We start from the raw sequence: 27,443 nt of genomic DNA on the forward strand, positions 1-27,443 counted from the left end.
GTCTGTCAATTGACTAGTGAATGAAACTGGAAGGTTTTCTGTCTGCTCACTGGTTAACCCTCCAGTTGGAAACGCAAAAATCAGTCAGTGAACACACTATGACTAACTGCTAACAGGCTGCGGCAACAACAACACTCCTCAGTGTGGAAGTCGCTAATGAGGGAAAGAGACTCAAAGTTAGCTGTTTGATCAGTGGCTTTACTTTAAAGTCAATCGAAACATAAAATAAAGTTTTATATTGTTTTTAAAGTATCAGCATTTCATATATTCTTTACCATTTCTATTGTTGCTGTTTGTGTTGTTCTTGAGTAGATGTGCAAAACCTTTTGTCAAAAAACCCATGTTTTCTCAAAATTGCAGTGTTTGTATAAAGTGAAGTTATTTATCAATTCCAATTTGAGCAATTTTACGGTAAATAGAAACGCAGCTACTGACTGTTCTCTCACGTTGACACCGCCTCTGCTCTTAATATAAATGCTTAACGACCAAACGCAGGAGGAAATCTAGTCAAAGTAATTTTCTGATGCTGCTGTCATGTGGGAGCTACTGCCTTGCAGGAAGAGGAGTTTGGATGTCTGAAAGTGAAGTCTGGCTTCCTTAAACAGTCCAAAAACTTGACTTTTAGGTTAACTGGTTACTTAAAATACTTGAATGATTTGGATGACAAAAATATTTTAAAATGTACAACATTGTAAAGAGAACTGTTTGTGAGAACTGTAAATATAAGGAAAATGTTTGTTTTTAAGTATTAGGAATGTTTGTGAATATACAGAAAATTTGCTGTAAAAATATGGAAAATTTTAGTTTGTGAGTAATTATAACATGAAAACCTGTTAAATCTCGGTAAAAATCTGGTTTTTGGAAAGGGAAATGTTTGTACAATTAACCATAAAGAAACAGAAAAAGTCCTGGCAGAAAATTATCAGAACATTTTCTGTTTTGTTTTTACTGGGGTTTTTTTTTTTTTACAGTGTATTTACTGTATGATCAGACTTTGCTTTGGTTGATATGTACCATCCACCTCACTTTGCCTTTAAGTATGCACTTAATGTTCACAGACAATTACTGAATAAATGTCAAAAAAACAGAAGGACACATTTTTAGGTCTGAAATTGGTATTGTGCGACTAGAAACCGGAGTAAAAGCAATCCACAACTGCCATAATCTTTTTGATCAGCACATCTCTGGTTTTAGTTCGAGTTTGACTGATGGAGGACCTTGGATGCGATATGAAGTGCAGGTCCAGTTTCCAAAGTTGTCACAGAGTTTTCACAAACATCTGGCGCTGCTCTCTGTTCTCTCACTGCGTAAATCTGCTGCTTTTGTTTTAACATCAAATGCAGCAGATGAGGATGACAGCTAAGAAGAAGATTTCTTCTCTCCATACGTTTAAAAGGCTTATATGGTACCAAACACACAACAACAACCCTTCAAATTCCTGGAAGACTCCTTCAACTTGTTGCATGTCTTTGTCCAAAGCTGTAAAAATCCTAAAAAAGAAAATGCACATAAACGCACATGTCATAATCGCCAAATTCAAAATCAAAAGGCACATACCCGTGTTTGTCATGTAAATAACCGGCAGTGTAAAACCCCCAGTAGCACTTCTGCCTCAGCCAGCTCACAGCAGGATCTATAATTAGACAGAGAGCTCTACTCCCCTCCAGTCATCTTTTACTGCTGGCCACATCCTCTTTTTTTCTTTAACTCCTTCCCTTTCTTACCCTTCACTCCCTACTTCTCTCGATTTCTGCAACCATCGCTCGTCTCTGTCCAACAACAAGCTGTCTGATTCACTCATTTCTCTTGCTCCCAGCTTAAAACAGAACAGTCAGATAAATGGAGCATGCTATTAAGGCTACAGAAAAAGAAAACCTCAATGAGAGGAATAACTGACCAGACTAACATGAAAAGGTTGTACTTAGTAAACTGCTTTTTTCTTTGTTTTTGTTATTTTTAACCACTTGCGACTTTCACTCAGGGACCTTTGAAGTGTCCATCTCGTTAACAGCAGGGATGGTAACTATGGTGACACCAGCGGTACACTCGACAGGAAGTTGAGTCTATAAAAGCTCAACAATGACAGCTTCCTGTTTGAGAGCTCAGTTTAGACTCCCATTTCCTCCCTTCTCCCTTCCTAGCTGTTGTGATGCAGTGGCCGCTGCTGCAGTGCTTTTGAGCACAGCCGCCGTGAACTCTACTATCAAGAGTAAAATCACCACCAACTGGAGCATGGTTAAGAATTACCGCATCCCCCCCACCTCTGACCCCTCCGTCACACAAAGCAAATCACTGCTCTGACGCTGAAGGTATGACCGAAAAGCAGAGAACTCTGACATCATTTAATGACTCTGATTAATGACTAAACGCGGCCCGAAGGCAACGGGCTAATGCGACAAACACACACTTGCTTACTAACACATCCATTATAGGAACATGGAAAACTACTAAGTAAGCTATTGACAACCCTGTTAGGCCGTGCCTCATTTATTCCACATGCTTTTCAGACTAAATGGATTCAGGTTTTTTTGGGGGGTTTTTTAAAGCACTTGGGGACCAAAGGCAAAAAAAAAAATGGTTGAAAAAATTTCTTGGTGGCGTTGTTGCAGATTGTTACTGATTTTGCTTACTGCAGTTTTAGGGAAGTGTTGTGGTTTGCTATTTCTGCAGAAATCAGTCATGACTCACTGGCTGCAGGAATAAATGTTTTTTATTATTATTATTGTCAATGTTTTTTTGTTTTTTATCAGTAGCAAAGTCTTATAGATTTTGCTTATCTATTTATGTAAGGCCTTCTTATTACACGGTGGAAAAAACGCACTCTCTTGTGAATCACGTTCTACGGTAAGATTCCTCGGACATTTATGGATCAGACCTGTCGATTTGTCAACGCAGTGGGTTGTATTCTCGGAGCTAAAAGTCAGTGAATAGTGGGAAAGGTGATTTTTTTAAATTGACTATAAGGTTTTGGGTGTATACACTTAAAAAAAAAAAGAAAAAAGAAATCCACCCTGTTGCTAAATCGGCCTTGTGCAACACAGGATTTCTATGAATAGTCTAATACTGACAGTTGGGATCACATGTTCGTTTACTCTGTCCCTGTGTCATCAGGACGGCTGCTCATACTGGCAGCATGAGCAGCAGTTCAGATTCCTCCAAATTTGCCAATCCTGACCTTGCACAATTATTCATACAGCTTGAACTTCTTCACATTTTTCTCTCACTAAAAACTACAGACTTGAATAAATTTTGTGATTTTTGAAGAAAATTGAAAATAATGAAATTTCTTTAAAAAAAAAAATCATGCTGTTTAGTTCAGCTCCCCTTTATTCTGATACCCCTAAGTGATAACCATCAGCTCTGTTATGAACAAACAGAATCATAAAGACAAAGAAACGCAGAAGAGAGTCAGAGATAAAGTTGTGGAGAGGTTTAAAGAAAATAAAAAGTGTTGTCATTAGTCTGACTCTTTTCACTCTCGTTTGTGACTCTGACTGCAGTACAAGACCGTGTAGCGCTCTGCTGCGAAGTAGGTAACCCTCCACAGCTTTTAGGTCAAAATAGGTTATCTGCGTTATTTTATATTAATGCGTTAAACTTTTTAGATTAATCGCATGTGGTAATGTATTAATGTTGGCAGTCCTACTTATAAAACAATAACAAGTGTGGTGCAAGTGCAAAGTCAAGTGCGAAGTCACTTGCACCACAGCTCTGAAGCTGCAGATGGAGAATCTGTTGACGGGGCAGAATGGATTTAGCTAAATATGGAGTAATAATGTAAAAAAAATACCATTAGAAGCTTTAATAGTCAAGACCAAGGCTGAGTTTTAAGTTTCAGCAGAACAATGGTCCTAAATACGCAGGCAGCGCTGAAACAGTTTACATTAAAACATCCAAGTGTTAGAGGCCTGGTGCTTTAGCTGCAGCAGAGATATTTCTACAAAGTCTGGTGGTTGGATGGACTGTATCAAAACCTTTTTTTAGTCTGTCACATAAAACCCCGACAAACTCATGACAAATTGAGAAAAGTCCAACAGGTATGGATATTTTTGTAAGGAATGCATAGAAATCTATTGAGGTGAAATAAAAAAACTCTTTAAATTCAAGGAACTTTGATATCAGAACAGCTTTTACTGTATGATTAAAGTCCTGTTTTATGCTTAACGAGTAACTTTATCTTCCAGCCTCAGAGTTCTTTAGCCGGATCTATTTCTTTTTCCCAAGCTCTCCAGAAGTCGCTCACCCTTCTCTGACACAATCGCTCCACACAAATCTGTGAGTTAACTGCTTTTCGTGTTTTCCGCTGCTTTCTCATCTCTCTCTCTTCCTCCTTCATCCTGAGGAATCCGCAGCTGTCACTCCCATTCAAATCCCTCTCGTCTTCCCATAGCAGCTGGTCCGACTGTGTGTAGGTGTGTGTGCGTGTGTGTGTGTGTGTTGGCATTAGTGTGTATCTGCCTGCCTTCAACTGTCGCCAAACTATTTCTATATATACAGCCCTACTTTGCTGGTACAAACTCAAGTGGTAAATGGTGGTGTGTGTGCTGCTGTCAACAGCTTTCACAACCACTTCATGGCTCATGTGTGTGTGTGTGCCTGCATGTCTGTGTGTTACGAGGACAGATAGTTGAAGACCGGGCTCTTGACTGAGAATAAAACACAGTGTTAAGTGAGGACACCAGAAGAACCTAAATCATCCACGTGTCTCTGGACAGTATCTGGCTCCGTCTCCGTCCCGTACCAGACTGCTTTTGATGGAGGCTCTGATTTTATGTTCCAGTCAAGGACAAAACGGAGATTTCTCACCCTGCTCAAAATCAGATGTGAATTCAAAACTTTAACAAGAATTTCATAAATGGTAAGCAGGGTGAATGAATGGGGCTTAAAGGTTTATCATGATATTTTGCAGTAGAATTATGATCACAATAAATGTGACAATAACAACTATTTATTGCTTCTGTCTGAGTGTACTGTATGATTCTGACTGCATGACAGCAATCACAGAGACACAAACATGGAAAAACATTCCCATGTGTAATATGCTTCTTTTGGACACCAGTAATATACAGAAGTGTAATTTGCATGACCAAACTGCACACATATTTTAAAATGTATCGACATTTATTGATACTTTCAAAAATAAGAACACTTCCTGGGTTTCAAACATTAACTGAAATTTATTGTGACAATAAATCAAAATTCTTATCATGATAAAAAAAAATTAATTAACATCTGCTAAACTTAGCAGGAGTTTTCATGTTTATTTTACATGTTTACAACAATGGGCTTGTTGTTCTGGACATCTAACAAACTGATTCTAACTGTTCAGTCGGTTGCCCATGGCGTATTTTAGTTTTAAGAATGCGTCACACAGCCAAGAAAAAGGTGGAATTCATTTGTTTCACACTATGACTGTTTTTTTACAACAATGAAATATGGGTTTCTGTTAGCAAGGAAAACTGTACAGCCATTTTTCAAGCAGTTAATCTGGAGTGACGGTAACTGGTGAAAGACACTGACTGCACTAGTCTGTCCGTATCATAGGTGTTCTGGAAAATTTTGGTGGTTTTGAAACTTTTTCAAACCTCAGTGTACTTTGATCCTGGCAACAATCTCACCTACTTAAGTGAAAGTAAGACATACCCTGGAAAAATAAAAATATTCCTTGGAAATTCCCTCTTTCAGTAAAACACACTTCCAGTAAGGATGCAAACAAATGAGGTCTGTTAATATTTTATATCCTACATAAAATGAATATTTGCCAACAGTTTTCATTGGGTTTGTTTGGTTATAAAAGGATTTGAAAACATATAAATAAAAACTCTACAATAGTGCATAGAATACAAATGAACACTGTCATCATAGTAACATTTATGAGTGATGACATCACCATTAATGTTTCTATTAATGTTTCTCAACATACAGCGTTTATAAGTACACAACAAGCTCCACTGCATCTAAAACCCTGACTAAAACCAAATCCAGTGCTAAGCCACTCGCTGAGAATAAGTTTATTCTTTTTCCACTGCAGCAGCACTGACTCCTAAAAACTGGTACTGTCTCTACATAGTTCAAGTATTTGCTGGACCTGAACAAAGAACCAGTTTTGCAAGGTGCAGCTTTTAGAGATGAACAGCAACTTCTGACTTCCTCTAAACATTCAACATTACACTTAATAACAGCCAAATCATAAACTGTTGGTTTTATGATCACCAGTTACATTGTAAATGTAATTCGGAACATTAAGTAGGACAGCATTCATGAACATTATTTTAAGCTTAATTTATTGCCAGCAGCTCTGTTAATAATCACTTTCTGCTCTTAACACCACCAGCTGGTGTTACACTGGAATAGTACTGGTGGAAAAAAAAAAACAAAAAAAACATTTGGACCACCCAGTTTTCACACTGCAAAATGTTACACCACCAACTCAAGCAGTTGTAAATAAATTCAATAATCGTGGAAATTTCATAGACATGCAAAAACACCTGAAGATCCAATCAAAAGGAACAGGACTTAAGGCAGATGGAGAATTGTTAGTTACAGTTTAAGTTTATAAACCTGACAGACAAATTTAATGATTGGTTTATCTGAAAAAATAAATAAATAAGTAAAAATAAAATAAAATCCCCCAAAATCAAAGTTGCAGCACACCACAATCTGATCTGATGGAAAGATGTCTCCTTTTTTCACTTTTTGTGACCAAATCACAAAAAAGTGTGAGTTGAAAGAGTGTGAATAAATCTCAAGACAAGAAGAAAGGAAGGAGAAACTAAATCAGAATAAAAATACTTCCTTTAATGTCTAGGTTGTTTTCTTACCTTGTTTCAGTTCCTTAGTCAGTACAACAGCTGAACCCAGGAGATGATTTTCCTCTCGTATCTTAGGGACAGAGGAATAGATTAGAATCATATCATACAGATGTTACAAAAAGATCAAGATTACATAATATGTTTGACCAAAGTGACAGTTTTGAAAAGTGGTATCTAGCTGCAGAAAGGATATAATTTTCTCTAGTAAAATAAGGTCAAGTTATCAGCTCCAAATATGAAAGTGAGCGCTTTGAGGTTGAAACCCCATCGAGACTGATCATCCATCTGTCTGAAGACTCCACCATTTTGAAATTTTTTATCTGGTAGCACTTTGGGTAGAAAAAAAGGGTGAAAGCATAAAAATATAAATTAAGGCAGTTTAATAACACTCTATGAATATGATGACAAGATAACCATTAACTGCTAAAAACACTAAGAATATCATCTACTTCAGTGCTACCCATCAAACTTTTTATTACTTCAGCACCAATTAAACATTTCAATTTCAAGTCCTACTTTAACTGGACTGAACAGTCCTAAAAATGATTAGTTAAAGCAAAGGATGTTCAAATCTTTCTTTAGGATCTTAAACACAAAGAGAACAGCCATTTTGGTACTATGATAGAATAAAAGCACCAAAACATTTGAAAATATTAACTTATCAAATGTGTCAAGAATTCTCTATGAAATCTTTATTGTATTTCTGAAAATGAAAAAGCATTTATAGATTTAGTTTCTCTAAAAACAGTGATTAAAAACTCCTCATTTTTCATTATATTGTGCATCTTATTAGCTTGTGAAATGGAGGCATTGTTACACTCATAGAAAACCAAAGAGAGTATAAAATAATAAATAGTATTCATGACTGTCCAGTTTTGTAAAACGTTTTAATATAGTCCAGGTTTTGGTGTGGAGTAGGGAACCACAAGCTTATTTTAAACGTAAAGGTTTGCATATTAACCCACTCTTCCTCTTAACGAGACATAAATACCGTGTGACACTGTGAACGAACAATCATCATAAGTTACAGCATCCTGTTCGGTTGCATGTTAGGCACTTTAACATTCCACCAACATGCCAATAATAGATGTATTTACATAGCTCACACGCAGGCTGTGCTCACACACTGCATAAAAAATGGATGTCTGTCATTCTGTCATACTCTACTCAGTGTTGCAATTCAGCCACCAGGGCTGAAAGCCCTGAAACAACAATCATTGCAGGCATACCTCCATCATTCAACCCCAGGTGTGCAGTCCAGTCTGACAAATGGCTGCAGTTCCCAAAATCCACACGACTAAAGAGCCTCATTCAGCATAGGTCCATAGGTCTTCTAATCAAGACTAACAAACTCTGAATTCTGGATTTAAATTCCATCAAAGCATGTTAATTTGATGCTTTGATTCTGAAAATTGTCCAACATAGAGGGAAAGAATTTAATTCACCTAGATTGTTTAGAATGTAAGAACTGGTTGGAATCAACAGAGATAACCACAATGACAAAACAAAGATGCTTTCTTTGACTGATGCTCAAAAGTGATAATTATTCTAGGAATGAGGAAAACTCAGGAACTGAGCAATACTGTTAGATACTCAGTTCTTCTGGTTCACTGGGATCACTGCAGACCAGAAACATGTCAGAAAAGATGATGGACCGAAGCAAAAACAATCTCCCTACTCCTGAGAGAGGTTAACCCAAACCACTGGAGCTGTTCTGGATCCCATAAAGAGATCGATAGCTGGTAGAAACACAAGAAAGAAGCAAAACCACCCAGCTCATCCACCAGTGTTCGTCTCAGATGATCCATATATTAATCCCAAAGTGAAAGGAAATGTTGGGGTGTTGTCGAGGCCTGAAAAAATAAAGTTATATTCACAAATATTTTGTGTGGTTTTTACAATCAATATATATTAATTTACTAACTTTCTTTTTGTTGGCCTAAGTATGTTTTATGTGTACATTTTTCATGCTATCAAACTGTTGAAGCTACTTTTACTTCTTTCATTTTTAGTCTAATTAATTACTTCAAGGAAAATAATAAATAAAATAATAGAAATAAAATAAAATAATATAAACACATCTCTGTTCAAAATTAAGTTAGATGTTAAGATGCTGACAGGCTAACTTTAGATATAATACATTGTACAATATCACAAACTCATGTCATGTCATATTACAGCTTTGTACAATATTATATTACATTTTCTACTGTTCTCTTTTCCTTTTTGTTTTTGTTCTTTTTTTAAGCGTTATGGCTAACCTACTATAGAACGTACATTAAACACAAACTATTTGGTTAAACCTGGTAAATCAACGTTTCCTCCGGTGTATCACCTCCCTGGCAGGCCACCAGGCTTTACTTGCCCCCCCCTTCAGGCTAAGAGTGCTTTGTTTATTTCAAATAAGGGTTTTAAATATGTGTGACAGTGAAGACAGATCAAGCTAGGTTTACATTTGATAACTGGGTGCGAGACGATCTGCACCAATTATGCCGTCCCTGCACCTCACATGCTATGATTTCCAAATTATGATGCACCTCAGAAAATTTGTATCTTAAAACTTTTTAGCACAAAAACCTGGTGGGCTGCTGATGGATTGCCCTAGCACCTCTACCACTGAGCTTAGGAAGTTTTCTAGGAGAAACCCTGCAGATACAGTTTTTAGTCCAACTATTGCTGTTTTCAAGGCTTTAAACTGCAATATATATAAAACAACTTTTGTGTATAAAGTGATTTTGTATGACAAAGATTTTGCACAAGTAATAAATGATGACTTGAAATAACTGATAAATAATATAGCAGCTATTTGATAGTTAAAAAGTCCCATGGAACTATTAGAATTTAAAAATGGCCACTTTTTCTGAGATCATTCAAAGGAGCATTCCTTAGCCAAATAGCAACAACCCAATCACGTTTGGTGACAGGCTATAAATCAGTGACACACCAAGCAGCGAGTTGGTACATGAAAGGTTAAGAGGTCAGGTAAACAACCAGGGGTCTGACCATTTAAAAACATGTAATAAAGTCCTGAAATGTACTCCAGAACTCAGAGAGGCGGGCCATGAGGGGGCTGGGAGGGTTGGTGTGCCTGGCCTCTAACAGTTGTTGTAAATTGCAGGAGTCAAGTCTGGACAAGATGGAAACTGGCTGCCTAATTTTGATCAGCGGCAAAGAGGAAATACATGATCTTGAAAAACAATGTCTGTGGACTAAATCAAAATGGTTCAAAAATGTCAAACTCAAAAGCAAAACTCTTGCTATTAGAAGCAGAGTAAAAAGGAAACAAGAGTCACACTTCCATCAACGTTTGGCAAAATTAAAAATACTTAATCAATTTCACAAAAAAAGTCATTTTTGGCTTTTCCGAAAAAGAGTTAATGCACTAGCAATGACATGGAAACATCTTTGCAGAACTAATTCTGGCACAGCGAACTTGTAACTGTTTACTACAGACTTATGTAGGACAAAGGAGACAACAAAGGAGATACATGCCGCTATCACTGATCCTACCATCTATGCTGGATTATCATGTGCTAATGTAAAACATTAAAAAAGTCTAAATCATCTAAATCCTGCATCAAGTGATAGTCAATTTCTTGAACTTTCTCTCACTTCTGTTCGCTCCAACATCAAACGCATTCTCCACATTTCCCAAAACAGACAAAACCACTCAACATCAGCTCATTCAACAGGAACCCCACTCCCTCCCTTTTATCTGTTCACAAACAGTCAGTCCACCTTATCATTCCAAGTCACACAAACGTGGAATACCTTTTAGCTGCACAAAGGCGGGCCAGACAAACAATCCCAATCCAACCGCACATTTGTTGCTCAAAGTTGTTCTCACAAGCACTCTGTGACACACAAAAAGGGAAATTTATTTGACATGAACCAAATGATCTTGCAGCTTGTCAAACAGTGAGTCATGAAGACAACAGTGGAATAAAGTGTGGATGAAAGGCTGGTAGTTTAAAGAAACAACAGTCTACTTCAGTTTTGATGATGGTAAGAATGAGAGAAAATGTGTGCTAATCCCCCTGAAGCCTCTATAAACACAAGAGGCAGAATAAAGTTTGGTTTCTCCCCACAAAGTGACATAAAGCGCCCTCTCTCCAACTCCTTTTTCAATTTTAAAGTGTTGGTTGTTATATTGAGTCATGGTACAGTAAAGGTTTCAAACAAATAAGCAAAACCACCAGATCTGTCTGCACAGAAATACAATGTGAGGTGGAAGTCTCTGCTTCCCAAATGAGAAGACAGATTTTGGGACACAATATTGAAGTCATGACGTTTTCACTCTGAGATATTTTGGTGTGAGTGCAACATGTTGAGCTGGCCGCCTGCCACACCGGAACAGGTTTGGTTCCTGGTACGAGTACAAAACAATTGTGAGCTGGAGCGCTCAGACGTGAGAAGTGGGATTTCGTTGACAAACTTTGACATTGGCCTACGTGTCTTACTTACGCTCTTGTGAGTTTTGTGTTTTTTAAAACTCTTTATGACTAAAACAAATAAAAAAGCGGTAGCTCTATGTGGCTCTAACTCTTTTTGCCTTCTTTTCCATTTTAGCTATTTTTTGGTTATTTTTCTTAATCCATATCCTTTTCTTGGTAAAGGTTAACGTCTTCTCGGAAAATAAAAGATTCTTCAATATGCGCCGTCACACTCGACAGTCTGCCAGGACAACAAAGGAAGAAGACATTAGCATTCCTGCACATAATTTGTACTCTGGTCAGGGATGAATACAGACACAGACACATGCATGGCGCGACAAAAAGGAAAAGGCAAAAAAAAAAAGTCTTCTGTTTTGCTGAATCCACATTATATGCTTACAAATTCAGCATTTGTTTTAAAGGACTGGGAAACTGCACTACTGGGGTAAGATATTTGTATAAAATTGGTTCAAGGGCTTAAAAACAAACCAACACTTGATACACTCAAAACGTCTTGAGTTGAAGCTAAAGCAACTAAATCAACCCTAAGAGACACAATATTCAGAGAGAAAAATATGATATAAAGATTACACCATTAAACCCCTTATGAAAGTCTAGAATTTGACGGGCAGTGATTATCTACTCCATGTTTCTTATTATGTCCTACTCCCACAAGGGTCCTTAAGATGTAATGTGGAGCAAAGTCATAAAACTTTGTCTCAAAGGAGGATCACAAAATGACTGAAATACTGCAGACAATTATTATCAACACAATGAAGGTACTTTGATGCTGGTAGCAAGAGTAGTTCATCTTGCAGTTCAGCTTCTATGTTGTTTAAGGTTAAAGAAGAAGAAGTACCGAATGTTCTTATAGTTTTTGTATGATGCTGGTTGTCAAAAAGAGAAGGAGGAAAACAACACAACTATATTGATATCACTTAGAGCAAATATTAGGTTATCTAATTAGGCATTATGATAAATTTTTGGATTTAAATTAGTTATTTATTTGGCGCACTATAAAACATGAGTTGTAATAGCAGATAAATAGAAAACTGGCAGAGCCTTTAAAATGTCCAGAGATGGCCCGAATCTCAAAGCAAAGAGCAAAAAAAGACATGCTGATGAAAGAAGCAGAAATTTTAAGATCGCAGAACAAAATATCTTAGTTTTAAGTCATATTTTTTACATGTTGCTACTGTTTAAATGTTGCTCTCAAAGATGAACATATAGATAGCAAAGAGAAGCCAGACATTAAAAATGAGCCAGGTACTTCTCTAATGTATATATTTCTGCACAATCAGAATGAAAGTACTTAACAAATAATACTCCATCACTGGCACTATCACTAACATAATGTCCCATATTAAGAAGTCCCAGTAAATAAACAGGAATTGTGTTGCAGAGCCTGAAGCTGCAAGCCTGACTTGAGACAATCCATCACTCACATGCACACACTCGCAGTCACATGTAAATTCAGGAGTCTGGCCGGATGAAAGGAGATCCTGTTACATCCGAGCCCACAGCAAGCCATCCGATCCGAGGTCAGTGTCAGCCACCTCGCTGATCTGGAGTGAATGTGAGCTGAATCATTACTCTGTCCCGCGCTTTAGGCCAGACAATATCAGGATACAATGAGGGCTCTGCTTTGGAAATCTTGTGACTAAGGCCAGACTGGTATGTGAGCAGCACGGGTCTCTGCAGAGTCAGGTAACGGATTTTTGTCTCATCTGCGAACAAGATGAGAAGCATTCCTAGCGTGCAAAAGTGAGTAAAAACATACAATAGGGGCTGAATAATAGGCATCAGTTGCTACTGTACTCAGTTTACAAGACTTTGGGTTAACTCCCCAATCTCATTTAAAGAACAATTTCTTGAAGCTAAAAAAATATATATTTTTTTTTATCCAAAGAAGAAGAAGGGTGGGACTGAGGTGGGAATTAAAAGGTTATTCCCCCCACAACCCTCACCAACACCCAATGCCACAAGAATAAATCCCTGGCAAAAATAATCCCATCAATTTGAGTGAATTTCAAATGGATCAAGTGCGTCAACATGCATGTGCTTGTGAAAAAGGCAGAGAAAGACAAAAGGGGAAGGGGGATGTGGGAAGGGGAAGGGGTTAGCGGGGCGTGTTGAGGGGGATCCAGACGGTGGGTGGAGGCCAGTAACAGAACAGATTCCCAGATGACCACAGCAAGAAGCAGTCAGCTCAAAGGTTAATGCCACATAAATTGATTTGACACACTAATAAAATCTTACGGACAGGGTTACCTCAGGTCACACCACATGCACTTAGTCTCCTTATCCCATTTACACCACAATACAGCTAATATGTTCAGCCATACACACACACACACGCACCAAAGAGAAATAAAACTATTAGATGACTCCATACACACACACACTCACGCACGCCCATGCCCACACACACAAACCCAGAACTGTGGGGCCCCGCTGAGAGTATTATATAACATTACCCCTGACATATCAAGTGATTTCATGCACCTAGAGGCAGGACAATTGAGCCATTTGTTCAGCAGGGCAAAAATAGCCACCCCCCTCTTCAACGCCGTCTACTATTACTAGCATTACTACCACCACTGTGGCACAGCCTGACTGTGCACTGCACTAGCTTTAAGAGTCCCCATGGTTAAATATTACTTTAATGCCTCTGCAGAAGCTGATGTGGCCGTTAAATCAAAACGATGAAGCCAATCAATTTTTGGGTGGAAACTACTACGACTTAATGACGTTATCCTATTAAGTACCCCCCACTCTCCAAAAAAAAAAAAAAAAAAAAAAAAAAAACTCCACAAAAAAAACACTTTTCACAGGGGAAATTTGAGAAGTACAATTAAGTGCTAATCGAACCACTGACCCCCAGCTCCCAGAAAATACCGTAGTGATATATTAGCTGTTCACTGAAAGGCCGCCAAGCCTGTTGATTTAAAGTTAAAGTGTGGTCAGGTTACTTATTTTAAAAGAACACAGAATGAAAAAAGATTAACAGAACTTTCTTTTGTTTTCACCAAGCTTTTTATGTTCTACTTAAAGAGATTATTAGTATATTTTAAATGGGATTTTGTAAAGTCTTTATGGGTTACCAGAGTACAAACTGGAGGGGGAAAGTCTTCAGAGCGCTCTTTGTTTGGAGAATCAGACTGAAACGCTGTTGGTCGAAGGTGATTTAGCAATTTACAACTTTCATTGCACCTTCAAGAACGTGTTAAATACAGTTATATTTATTAAGGATCTGACTTTTACAGCCCTAGGTTACAGGGTCTGTGGACCATGTTGGAAACACAGACATCTTCAACTAAAAAAGAAAACTGTGTACTGTTGGTAATCAACTAATTGGAAATCATATTGGTTTTCCTAAAAAAAATAACATTTATAAAATATTGAAACCATGTAGTTAAGGATGATTACAGACCAACTTAAAGACTGAAAGTACCTTACTTTGTACAATGTCTTTAAATAACCTTTTTTGACATCTTTAATCATTCTTTCTCTTTCTTTTTCATGATTGCAGTTTAAGGCCTGTAAATAACTCTTCCTCCTTTGGCTCTACAATGCAGCAGGAACAGACACCATCAGCTGACCAAAGTATTTGGAAACCACAACCAGGAGATACGTGATCTCAACTGCAGCTATTCCAATCGGCCCTGTTGTTATCTGTCCCTGAAGCTTTTCATACTCTGGTTTCGTGAACCAAAAGGAAAGAAAGAAAAGGGAATAGGGGAACATTTAAAACAAAGAGTTCAAAATCACTTTGTATTTTACTGTGGAGAGGTTATATTAAAGATTTTAGGAATTTTTCCCATCAGTATGTTAAAAAATATTTATATATTTAAAAGGTCTGCAACGGTACAAAATCTACAAGACTACATGGCATAAAAGTCTAGTTAGTTGTTCAAACTATGTTGTTCAGAAACTGGAGATTTTAATAATCAATCCCAACTGTAGAGTTCACAGACACAGAGCTACAACTACAAAATAACAATTTACAGAAAATCTGCTGTCTTTCTGAAGGGATGCTAAAGGCAATGCCTTAATGTAACACTTAATATGAAATACATGCATCTCACATCATTTGTGTCTTCAGTCAGACTCAAGAAATTAAAATATGAACTCAGATGAGGCTCGTTTGGTAAATTAAAAGTACATTTTGAAAATAAAAACCTTTAAATAGGTATTTAATTTACTTTTCTTTAGGCCCATATTCATTGATTAAAAATGATTTCTTTATTTCTGTAATATTCTATTCATCATATTAAGTATATTATTCCAATGTAATCTTCTAATCCTAAATGTTGTTTTTTGTTAGCAGCAAACAGAAAACCATCATAATTTACAAAAACTTTAACTGGGTTATTGAAACAAATGAACTAAACATTTTATTTCATGGCAAAATATGAAAGCATGTTTCTAAAAAAAGAAAAAGGAAATGGACTACAGCATTTTAAAATCCACCATGTCTGGCACTTCAGCTTTAGCGAAGCCGTCTGAAAAGCTTGGCATCCACTAAACAGACCTTTGGTTCTTTTTCAGGCACGGAAAAAATAAAGACCAGGTTTCCTTCAGAGGAACTAAGACATTGTGGTACAAACAGGATGTCCTCCTGGTAATCTGAAAGTATTTGGATGCCGTCTGTCAGGTTAGAACAGTTCTTTAATCCTTAGCAATTAGTAAAATGGTGGTTTCTCGTGTTGAACACGTCTAGACTCACACTGCTTCCACATTCAACTGCTTACAGCCACAAGGGTCTAAAACCTTACAGGTAGATATGACTGCGCGTTTTTGTTAGCATAGAAAAGAGAAAGAAATATTTTTAAAAATAAGACAAAGGCAAAAAAGGCCCCTGTGTCCGTTGCCCTGCATGGACAACATACATGTAACCAGACTCTACAGCCACAGCCATGACCTCACCGGGTTTTTCCACAGACACACACACATACCCTCACACGCACACACACACGCAGAGTGGGTCCTGGGTTAGTGTACAGTCAGCGGAGCCTGGCACATTCAGGGACATGTATTGTAATCCTACACAGTGTGATCACACAGGCGTGCTTCACAGAAAAGAAAACTAATCTAAAGTAAAAAGCAGGGACACAAAGAAACAACCGGGTGACTCGTTTCTTCATGGGTGGAGCGTTGGATCAAATTTTTTGATCCGCTGATCTGAGGTGAAGTGAAAAAAAGTGAAGTCAACTCCATTCCAAGTTGCTGCTCTGCCTCTAGAGTCCCTGAGTCTGAGGAGGAAGCATGGAGGAAATATTTGCCATGGGGAAACAGAGGAGCTGCTGTCATGGCAGGAAAATTTGATGACTATCATCTTAGTATCGTATTCTGTTGTAGAACTAAGTGTCTCTTGAGATAAGAGATATCACAGGTTCACACCATGTGTTATACCAGTGGGAAGTCCTGAATTGTTCAATGTCTGGTTCATATTTTTTTTTTCTAACTAAGACCATTTTAAGAAACACTACAGTTTCTAAGTGCCACTGTACTGACAGACTTTTGGAAACAGTGGTACAGCAGGATTTTATTTTTTTTTCCATTTGGTCCATTGGTGCTAGATGTCTATTTAAAGAAACCAATTTTGTGTTTCATTTTACACAGAATTTGAAATTTCCAAGTTACAAGTTTAAAACTAAATTTCTCTCCAAACCTCAACTCAAAATCCAATATGACTGCTACGTGTTTAAAACAAGGTGAGAGCTGAAGTGATCATTTATTTGCATAAGTAAAAGTATCCTATTACTTCAAAAAAAGTAAAAGGATACTTTATTTGTATCCTATTAAACCTGTAAACATCTTGTGACCAAAAGTGTTTCTTTATTGCTTAAATGAATAAAATACAAAGAAAAACAACTTTTAACTTTTTATGCTCATGGTAATTAGCTTGTCACTTAGCAAACGTTAGCATGTTTACCCAACTTTAAAATTAAAAGACAGTGAAACCATCTTAAATGTAATTCTCAGATCAATGTTCCCCCTGACTAAGGGGTAACTTATTCTTGGGGGTGTTTTCTGTAGGTGAAGGTTGGGGTTGCTCTTATGCTTTATCTGAGGCACACAGGAACATTTTCAGGATTTATTTGTGCACAGACAACTAGACATAATAATACATTTGAAGTAAGAAAACCTGAAAAAGAAACTTCAAAATAGTAAAGCTGCATTGTGCATGTCCCCTGAGACAATTAAAACTCAACTTTTCAAACTAAAAGCAGCTTCAAATTTTCAAACTTGATCACATCTTAAATATAACTTTCACACCTACGTTTTTAAGTGTGTGAGACCTGAACAACATGACTTGTGGTAAAACCCACACATCAACCAAAATGACAGAAGGTCCTACTTAGCAAACTGCATCTTTCCATCTAGGCCAACACCTGTTTTGAACTTTTTACAGCACGACTTACAGAAGCATGAAGCTTAGATCATGTTGGAAAAACTGCTGTCACCCAAACGAAGTAATGCTTGTGTACACGCCTCAAAATAAAAACACTGTTAAAGATGACAAGATGTCCCGAGGGCCTGACTGCAGACTGGCAACATTTTTCCACATTAAGGTTCCGCCGCTGAGGGTTGTGGCCTACCTTTCATTGGCTTATGGAGAATTTTAACACTCTGTAACACAACTACTTATTAGATTAGAGTCTGCATTTAGTCCATTGTCCTTTAAATGTTAAAAGTCCAACCTGTCACTGTGGTGAAGTATGGTGTCCTGCTTGTTTCGACGGTCTACCCAGAGGGCCTGAATCCATCTGAAAATAAAAGAAGAGAAATATAGTGTGAGAATGGCAGCATCCTTCCTTCAACTTGTTAAAAGCCAAGAAAGTCTGACGAAACGTGACCATGTAAAGATCTGCCAACACCCTAATATTTCTCATTGAAGTGAAATCTGTCTTTCTAAGCAACATCTAGTTGCTTTTATTAAGCAACTTTGTCAAAAGCAATCACTATGAGCTCCAGGTGTGACTTGTTGGCTTTCACACAAAAAATAAAGGTAAGTAGTTCTTGAGTTGCTGTGTTGACAAAATCCATTACTAAACACTTCTTGCCTGGCAGAAGAACAAAGCTTGCTTACGAGAGGACAAAGGAAACCTCTGTAATTTTAGAATTGTTGAACTCTTAGAGATTAAAGTTAGCATTTACTTTATAGCTTTCTGTCGCCACAAAACTAAGTGGCAAATTTAGATGTTTAATATGCCAAGACTTGGCTTGAGATGGTTACCTGTGGTTTCCAAAGCACCATGATTTTCTGTCCTCCAGAGCTATGCATGGTTAAAAGTATTTTTCATTAAAACGAGAGAAAGTGCCAGAGTGAAGAAAGAGACTCTCACTTGTTGATTAGCTGGCTAAAGGAAGGATTCTACACTTTCTCTTTCTAAGAAGGAAAAAACATCGACACATGTATTTCTAGTAGCCAAAAGAATGGACAGTGATGATATCCACACTGTCAGTAAAGGTAACACTGTTGTCTGTTCAGCAGGATGTACCTGAGCAAATCGTCTGACTATTTCAGCAAACAAAAGATTGCTTGTATGAAGAGTAAAACAACAAAAAGTTACAATATTCTTTTCAAACAAGCACATCAAAACTATAGGGGGTGAATCTAAAATACTAAGATTGATCAAACCTCACTGGGATAATATTTTAGTAAATGGAAATTTCAACGCAATAGATTTATGAAACTTTTATTATATTTTTAAACAAACACACAGAGAAAGAGAGACAAACAAACACACAATAACATTTTCAAAAAAATTTTGTAGCATTACAACACGCTATGGTGTAACTTCTGGTCTCCTGAGCTGAACGTATTGTTACTCCACAACTCTAAGTGATCTAGGGTTTGTTTTGCACAATAAGATATTCTATAATGGTAGAGCATGTGCAGCTGGGCACAGTGAGCTGCTCTTGCGATGCACAGTTCTGATATTTGGCCCAGATCTGGATGAAAACCACATACGGATCTTATAAAATGAGCGCACACTGCACCTGCACCTCTGAAACGCTAAGATCCTCTCTGTTGGACGAGTTGCTGCAGGGCTAAACTGACTTAAACAAACTTCAAACTGAAAAAAGACGTAAGATAATGATGTAAAGGCAAATAGCTAAGTTCAAAGTTTATTTATATCTTTTTTAGAAATAAAGGAGAGCAAAAGTTCCAGCACATCCTCAGTGATTTACGCTGTCTCAACTGCACTTTTGCGTAAAAGTGTCTTTTTTCCTGTCACTGTTTAAACTCTGTACTATCTGCATGATCCCCCATTGGGAATCTTACTGTAATAATGGGATAGAGTGACCTGTGTACCAAGTTGAACCCAAAGCAACATGTTGCATTGCCTTGAGAAGGTAGAGAGCTCAGAAAAAGCAGTTGAATAGTGGAAATTGTTGCGCTTCGCCGTGCGCTCATAAACAATAAAAACAAAGCAAAAAACCAGCGGAGGTAACAGCAAAACTACTTTTACAGGCACAACAGCAGACCTGTGACACTCTAAAAACACAGTTCTCATCAGAGCGTTAAACCGGAGTTGCCTCCTACCTTGTGCGTAAAAAAGCAGAAACAAGTCACTTGATTGAAGTCCACACACTATGGAAATAATCCTCTACAAATATCGAGTCAGCTGTAAAGCCGAAACGCAAGTCCGTTTACATCCGGGGGAAGCGTTAGGAATCTAAGGTGAAGTGATGGAGAGATCAGCTGGTGTCGGTGGAGTCGGCAGCATAAGAGGAACTGAAAGGGGGACTTAACTGAGACAAGTTGCGGAGAAGAAAGTCCGGCCCCTCCAGGGCTGCTCCCTCCCCTCCCTTTGTCCTCCCCTCCCCTGCGCAGCGCGGCGCTCTCCCGTTGACAGAAATAGCAGGCGAGGCGGGCCCCACCAAAAATAGCCTCGACTTCACACACAGGACTTTAAAGACTATTGTTTTCCCCTGCGCGCACATGTGGGCCCCGAACAGTACGCTAAGCGACTGGACTCCGCAGCACTTCTGTGCTCACAGAATGTGAGGTGGGACTTTAGTGACCCACAACCCTGTAGCTCCATCTGCTGACGAAAACTTTTAAATGTCTTCCTTAAATGTCCACCAGAAAGTTGGGGACTGCTACAAGTCTTAGGGTGGCACACCGAAGACAAAAAGCAAGAAAAGATGTTTTCCGATGTCACAATTTGATATTTGGGTCCAATCAATGTTCAGAAGCAAACAAAGAACGCCCTAATAGTTAATGTTTTCTAGAAACAGAATCCCCCGAAATATTTTTACTCCTGGCAGGTTTAAATCTATTTGGGTGTCGCCATGGGACCCGGTTAGATCCAAATTCATTTTGATCATAAATGTTTGGTGATGAACGTTCTGGTTAAAAGATCTCCTTGCCATCACCCTAATGTTTTGCTCCTTCCACCGATTTTCTATCAGATTCATGTCAAAACTTATGCAATGGTTCACCCTAATATATTAATACAGGTAAATTCAAACTAATACCCTTTATTACCCTAAATCTAATTAGTCTTTGAATATTTTTTGGCTGATTTGATATTAGAACGAAGTTACTTTTTGCTCCATTAAAATTTTGTATTTTAAAATACGTCAACTCTCCAAATTTCTAAACCAAAGCTCAAAAAGAGACAGAATGTTGGAAAGCATATTTAATACAAAAATACAAAAGTAATTAAACTTTAAAAACATGTTTTGTATATTAGATAAAAAGATAGAAAGATATTTTTCTCTGATTATGCCTCAGATATAAAAGTGTTTACACTACAATGTACTGTTTGCTGACATATTACTGCAAAGTTTGTTATTAAGTGAATTTATTTGTTTTGTCTATATAATTGTCAGAAAGTACAAACAAAAAACTGAACAAGCCTTTATGATCTCTAAAGATGCATTAGTTAAAAAAACAATTATCTGCAAAAGAGACCCATAAAGGTCTGCAAATAACTTCTCAGGAAACTTACCACACATTTAACCTCATTTGGCTTCCTTTAATATTTCTGACTTCCTGCCAGTGATGACTGTAGCCGAGAGCTTTAATCAGAAATGGGTCAAAATTGTAGATTATTATAGAAGATGAGAAAGAATGCACCGGATACTCATGCTCAATATTGTAACTTCATTTTTAAATTATAGAAGACGGTCAATTTTAATGAATTGCAATTTATTTTTAATGGTACAACATATATACATATAACAGAGCAATTAAATATTGCTTTATTATTGTTTTTCTTTTTTATGTAACGTGACTTTATATCTTGGTGTGGGCTGCATGAATTTCACTGTATAATTGGATACGATTGAATAATATTTTGATGTTAATAAATTGAATGAATTTGTTTTTTCAAATCTGTGCATCAAAAAATATACAAAGGAAAATAAAACATTGATTACTATAACTGAAATGATCAATGTTACACTATACTTCAGCAGCTGTGGGTATAATTGTTGTTTGTTTTAAATATTAGTCAAATTACATAATCTGATACATGTTTGACTATGTACTGTAAAGCCATGATCTTTTCACTCCTGCTCATATCCCATCAGAATATTTAGTTTATGTTTATGACTGAGTTCCAATTATTTTTACTGAATCGTCACCAATAGCAGATTCAGAAAGGTGAAGCAAAAAAGTCTTCCAAACTACAAGAGGACTGAACTTGTGTATTCTATAGTCATATTTTATACTGAGCACTTGTGCATTCATTTGTGCCATATTCATTCATTCACACACCAAAATGCTGCTTGCCCAAAGACAACCTAACAACCTTTTTCTTTTCCCTATTATGGATCCATCATTTCTCAGAACTAAACAAAACACGCAGCATTACATTGTTTAGGGTTAAAATTGCACCTAATTTGCTCATGTGGTCAGATTAAAGCGTAATCTGTGCAGTACTGAAGTTAATACAGGGCTGTGGTGAAACTAAACCCACCAGAGTACCGTAACTGTGTTGGACGGATGATCTGTAGAGAAAAACATGATGAAGGTTTGTAGGAATCAGTACTGAAAAAGAAATAACGTCATAAGTTGGGTCTCTGGAAATGTATTAAAGCCAATAATATAATGACTTGTCTTGAAAGCGAATGACAATAAAGATTTGCTAGTTTAACAATAATAATAATAATAATAATAATAATAATAATAATAATAATAATAATAATAATAATAATAATAATGATGATAAGATTAAAATTAGTTGACAATGTAACTACAGTATAAGCAGGACTATATGTCCTAGCATTTTTTTTTCTTTTTTGTACAGTTTACTGATCAAAAACAGGAATAATGAATGTCATAATTATAGTTGCATTCCCCAGGGATGTTTACTTGGGCACTGTGTGGTTTACTTGGGTGCCCGAAAAAAACATACTTCTTTATAAGTATGTTTTTTTGTTCTAAAAAAAACCCACCAAAAAAACATACTTCTTCAGAACAAATCTACAAAATATAAAATTGCATCTTCCTGCGAATACCATGTCTTGGGCACCACCATGCACCATCCATCTCCTTAATCATGGCTGTATGAGCCAATTCTTTATTTTTTTTTAAATAGTTCAAGTTAAGTTACTCCAGCAGAGTAACTCTCCAAATTACTCCAGCAGAGTAACTTAACTCAGCTGCAACCAGCCTGAAACAGATATTTGGTTATTAGCAAAGACTATATTACTTAACTACATGCTGAGGAAGCATTTCATTCATTTGAGGGGTTTGAACAGGATACATGTGAAAGCTAATGGACACTGGACCCTGGGATTGGAGTTCAAGAGCTCTGATTTAGGTGGAATCCAAGAAGAGATTAGTGGTCATGTGACTTATACGGTATTCACCAACTAATCCTTAAACAGATTTTATATTATTGGGAGAATGTTTGTACAATAGAGGCAAGTTTTAGGTTTTATTACACTTTGAATACCAACCTCTGAGTTTTTTTGCAGGTTGATGCGGTAAGTTGCTTTGCAGCAAAGTTATATCTCTTAAACTTGATTGCAGTTAACAGTTATTCTCTCTGCAGTCTGAATAAAAACGGCACTCTCAATCTGGTACTGTTTGGTTCGTAACAGTGACAGGCTGGATGCCGTGCGTGTGAATGGACTTGGATTGGTCTGGCAGTTTGACAACAGCAAACGTCGTTAATTCTGTGCTCAGAACAAATCTGTACTTGCCGCTGTCAGACGCCCCCGCAGAGCAAGCTTGGTGGCCCCTGCTTGAGGAAGTGGAGCATCCTGTCAGCGCTAACACACTCAAGCACACACACTCACAGTCACCATGCACAGGCTGCGGCAAACAATTTGACTCAATGCCTATGTACCGTCTCGGTCTTCCAAGAATCAGACGGCAGTTTTGTACGCAGCAGTTACGGACAATGAGCGAGTAAACACACTGAAATGTGGTCAGCAAGATCCTGTAAAATGTTTTGCTTAAATGTGAATCTAGGAAATTTTATGAAATTTAGAACACATCACTCAACAGGAAATAAGCAAAATAAAAACTTTGTTTTAATTAAACAGGATTAATGGCAACCGCATTGCAGATGCAAAATAAGTGTAAAAATATTTTAGAAATTCTCTTCACATTTAATCTTGCATCCTTTTGTGTTTTGTCCTTGAGGTACGTGTTTTTTCTTCTTCATTTTGATGGATGAGAATCTGACCTTTTATAAGAGTTTCACTAGCACTTGTGAATGTTTTTCCCCACTTTTAACCGTCCGCGAGTTTCCACAGAGTGCTAGCATCTGCATGCGTTTTATCCTTTTTTCCGATCTTCGCGTCAGCCAGGTCATCAAGTGATGCTTCAGACCAATACTGAAACCAAGAAGCGTGTGTCTGTCTTATGCTGGTGCTGCTGCACCGTCCGCTCGGGGTGCCTCATCAAGCAGGGGGTGAGGGGGGGACCCAAGGCCATTCCCAGAAACCCTCAGTGTGCCTCTGCGTGTGTGAGTGTGTGGGGGTGTACAAAGCTATGCAACAGTGTATGAGAGAGAGTCCTCTCTCTCTCTCTCTGTGTGTGTGTATGTGTGTGTGTTTTATCTGTTTGCGTGTGCACCAATATATGTTTATGGTGTGTAGGCGTGGGCGTGCGCACACATGTGTGTATGTGGTTAGTCCATTGAATTACACAATCTACCATGCAGTCTGAATCACATCCGGTTTGAAGCCAAAAATAACAAAAACCACAGGGTGACAGAAAAGCAGCACAGCAGGCATCCGCCTACAGGGAGCGAGGAATACATCCATACACTCTCTCTCACACACACACACACGCACACACGCACACCTACACACGCACACACACACACACACCATCCAGCACTGGTCAGTTGCTATTTTCCATGAACAACATCTAGAAAAGGTTATTTCTTGCACAAAAAGACTGACATACAGGACAGTTAGTGGTTTATTTCAGTAAACAAACTACAAAAACTGGTAAATGATTTCCTGGCAAAAAATAATGCAGAAACCTGGTGGTTTTTACAAAGTTCTTAGAAACTGGTCTGGGGTTTGGTTTCCAACCATACCATCTTCACTGCAGGTTTTCTCCCACCTTCTGTCTGAGCCCACTCCATGTCTGATTACTGTCAATAAAGTCCCACTATAAGATTTTTCACACTTTGCTTCATAAACTCTATGAGTCTTTTTGGAATTCCTTTTGTCATAAACCAGCATCACTACCAGTAAGAAGTGATTTGGAAAGAAAGACATAATTTTCTTTTTGCTTGTAAATAAACTGAATGGGTTTGAAATAAATGTTGTATTTTGAACCCATACTCTGATATGCCTGTGTAACAAAATATCTTTATAGGTTCATCTTTTGTGTAATTTAAGGTGATTTAACATTTAATGGTCCAGTAGACTCTGTTCCATTGGGGACCAAAATTACAGCATTTGTTACATTTTCAGCTCCTGCGGTTCGCATTCATGCTGCATTGTGTCAAACCAACCAAACTAGTAAAAAGCAAACGGTTTCTCCTCCTCGCCTGTGGTGGTGCTACACCAAGAATGTCTGAAGGAAACATGAACACCTCTGAAGACTCCATGCAACAATCTCCTTCATGAAATGTCACCAAAAATGGAGTGGCATCAGATTTTAGTGGTTTTATCATTTCTATTTTGTCTTTGGTAAAAGACCACGAGCCATTAGTCCTGCTAGCATGAGACTAGCATGTTTGTTTGGCTGTCCAAATAACCCGACAGGCCGGACAGGGGAACATTAAACATATCAGCAAGAAGCAAGTAAGTCTGGAGGAGTGAGAGGCAACTATTAGTCATGTGCTCCACATACCTGACCTTTATGGAACTTTTTGAAGTATATGCAAGTCATTATGTGTGTTGGAAAACTTAACAATTTACATCACACTGAACAGACCATTGTCTGTGTATCAGACAGTGTTGTCAGCAATACAGGAGCTACACAAGGGACTGTCCTCTCTCCATTCACATTCTATACATCCAACTTCAGCTATTGCACCTGTCATCTCCAGAAGTTCTCAGACGACTCAGCTGTGGTTGGTTGTATCAGTGAGGGGGATAAGACTGAGTACAGGACAACATTGTCACATGGTGTGGGCTGAACCACCTGCAGCTCAATGTGACACAGACCAAGGAACTGGTGGTGAATCTGAGGAAGAGGACCAGGATGCCGGCGACCCCTGTTACCATCCAGGGGGTCAGTGTGGACATTGTGTAGAACTATAAATATCTGGGTTTCCACATTGACAAAAAGCTTGACTGGGTTAAGAATACTGACGCTGTGTACTGGAAGGGCAAAAGTTGCCTCTGTTTTCTGAGGCGGCTGAGGTCCTTCAACATTTGCCACTTTGATCAGAATGCTCTATAAGTCTGTGGCTGCCAATGCCATCCTGTATGCTATGGTGTGCTGGTGCAGCAGGCTGAAGGTGGAGGACACCAGCAGACTGAACAAACTGATCCGGAAGGCCAGCAACGTTGGTGAAGGGGATCTGGACTCTGACAGTGGTGTCAGAGGGAAGGATCCTGTCCAAGATGCTGGCCGTCTTGGACAACGAGTCTCATCCACTCCATGATGTGTTGGCCGGTTACAGGAGCACCTTCAGCCAGAGACTCATTTTATCAAAGTGCACCACAGAAAACAATTTCTGCCTGTAGCCATTAGGCTTTACAATTCCCAGGTCTGAGCTAATTAATTCAACATTTTTCTGCACTCATTTATAGATTATTTATTGATTAATATCTTTGCATGTGCATGCTTGATATTTATTTATTTATTTATTTATTTATTTACATATGGTTAGTCATTTTGAACTCTCTCATCACTCTAAGGTGTTTATATATTTTATGAACATTGTCTCATTCGGCTATATTTGCATTATTGATATTTAATACCTCAGAGGGAGTAGCTTGTCAATGAATAACCAATTTCCCCTCAGAAATCAATAAAGTATATTCTATTCTATTCTATAATGCTGTGGGATGGGAAACCTGGTCATACATGATGTGAAGACAGATGGAGCTAAACAAAGGGAAGAGATCTTCAAGGTAAAAATGACTAAAAACATACGCCACAAGTTCCAAATTTCATTTTTACTTTAATTTTGTGGAACTTGTGCAAATGTATTTTACCTCATTTTAGTTAAGTGTGTGTGTGTGTGTGTTTCTGTGTATGTCTGTTGTCTGGAAACTTATTTGTGGGTTAAAGTCTGCAAAAGAAAAAAAAAAAAGATAGCTATGGTTTTGTACCGTACCTATTTCTAAGAATTAATAAAAGGACATTTGAAAGAATAAATGTGGGGAACGCATTGAATTATTTTCCATCCTCTTTACAGTAAAGCACTGCTTACAATCTATAATTCACATCAATAACATAAATACATGGTTGCAATGTTGCCAAATATGGAACGAGGGTGTGTAAAGAAAAACTGCAGTGTTAGAAACCTGATCAGTCATCCTTCAGATGTAAATTAAAATGAAGTGATACAGTTAAAAACAGCCAGTCTGACGTATGCAGTGCTTTTTTTCGGTACTATATTGGGCAGGATGTGGTCAACTGTGTGCTACAAAGTTGCCTCCCACCTGCAGAGACGTGCTTCAGCTTCTACACAACAACTGACAACAAGAAGTCTGTAGAAAACTGGAAAGCTGAGACTTTACTCTGTCTCACATTCATATGCCAACATAAGACATTGCGAGGTCAGGTTTCATTTTTTACTTGAGT

At 37.9% G+C, this 27,443-nt stretch overlaps 1 protein-coding gene across 6 annotated transcripts in view; it reads right to left on the reverse strand.

Annotated features, from left to right (window-relative positions):
• Window positions 1-27,443, reverse strand: part of hdac7a (histone deacetylase 7a) — a 75,419-nt gene that overhangs the window by 34,795 nt on the left and 13,181 nt on the right. For 3 of the 6 annotated variants that reach the window (XM_044116363.1, XM_044116344.1, XM_044116392.1), the window contains exons 2-3: window positions 17,953-18,018; window positions 6,822-6,882 (exon numbers count right to left, since the gene is read on the reverse strand). The gene's annotated coding sequence lies outside the window, so the exon portion shown is untranslated. Of the gene's footprint in view, window positions 1-6,821; window positions 6,883-10,583; window positions 10,667-17,952; window positions 18,019-19,802; window positions 19,992-27,443 lie in introns of those variants that run through there. The other 3 variants (XM_044116383.1, XM_044116373.1, XM_044116353.1) reach the window with 3 other exon arrangements.

The sequence above is a fragment of the Gambusia affinis genome, linkage group LG01, assembly GCF_019740435.1.
Source record: "Gambusia affinis linkage group LG01, SWU_Gaff_1.0, whole genome shotgun sequence".
Lineage (NCBI taxonomy): Eukaryota > Metazoa > Chordata > Actinopteri > Cyprinodontiformes > Poeciliidae > Gambusia > Gambusia affinis.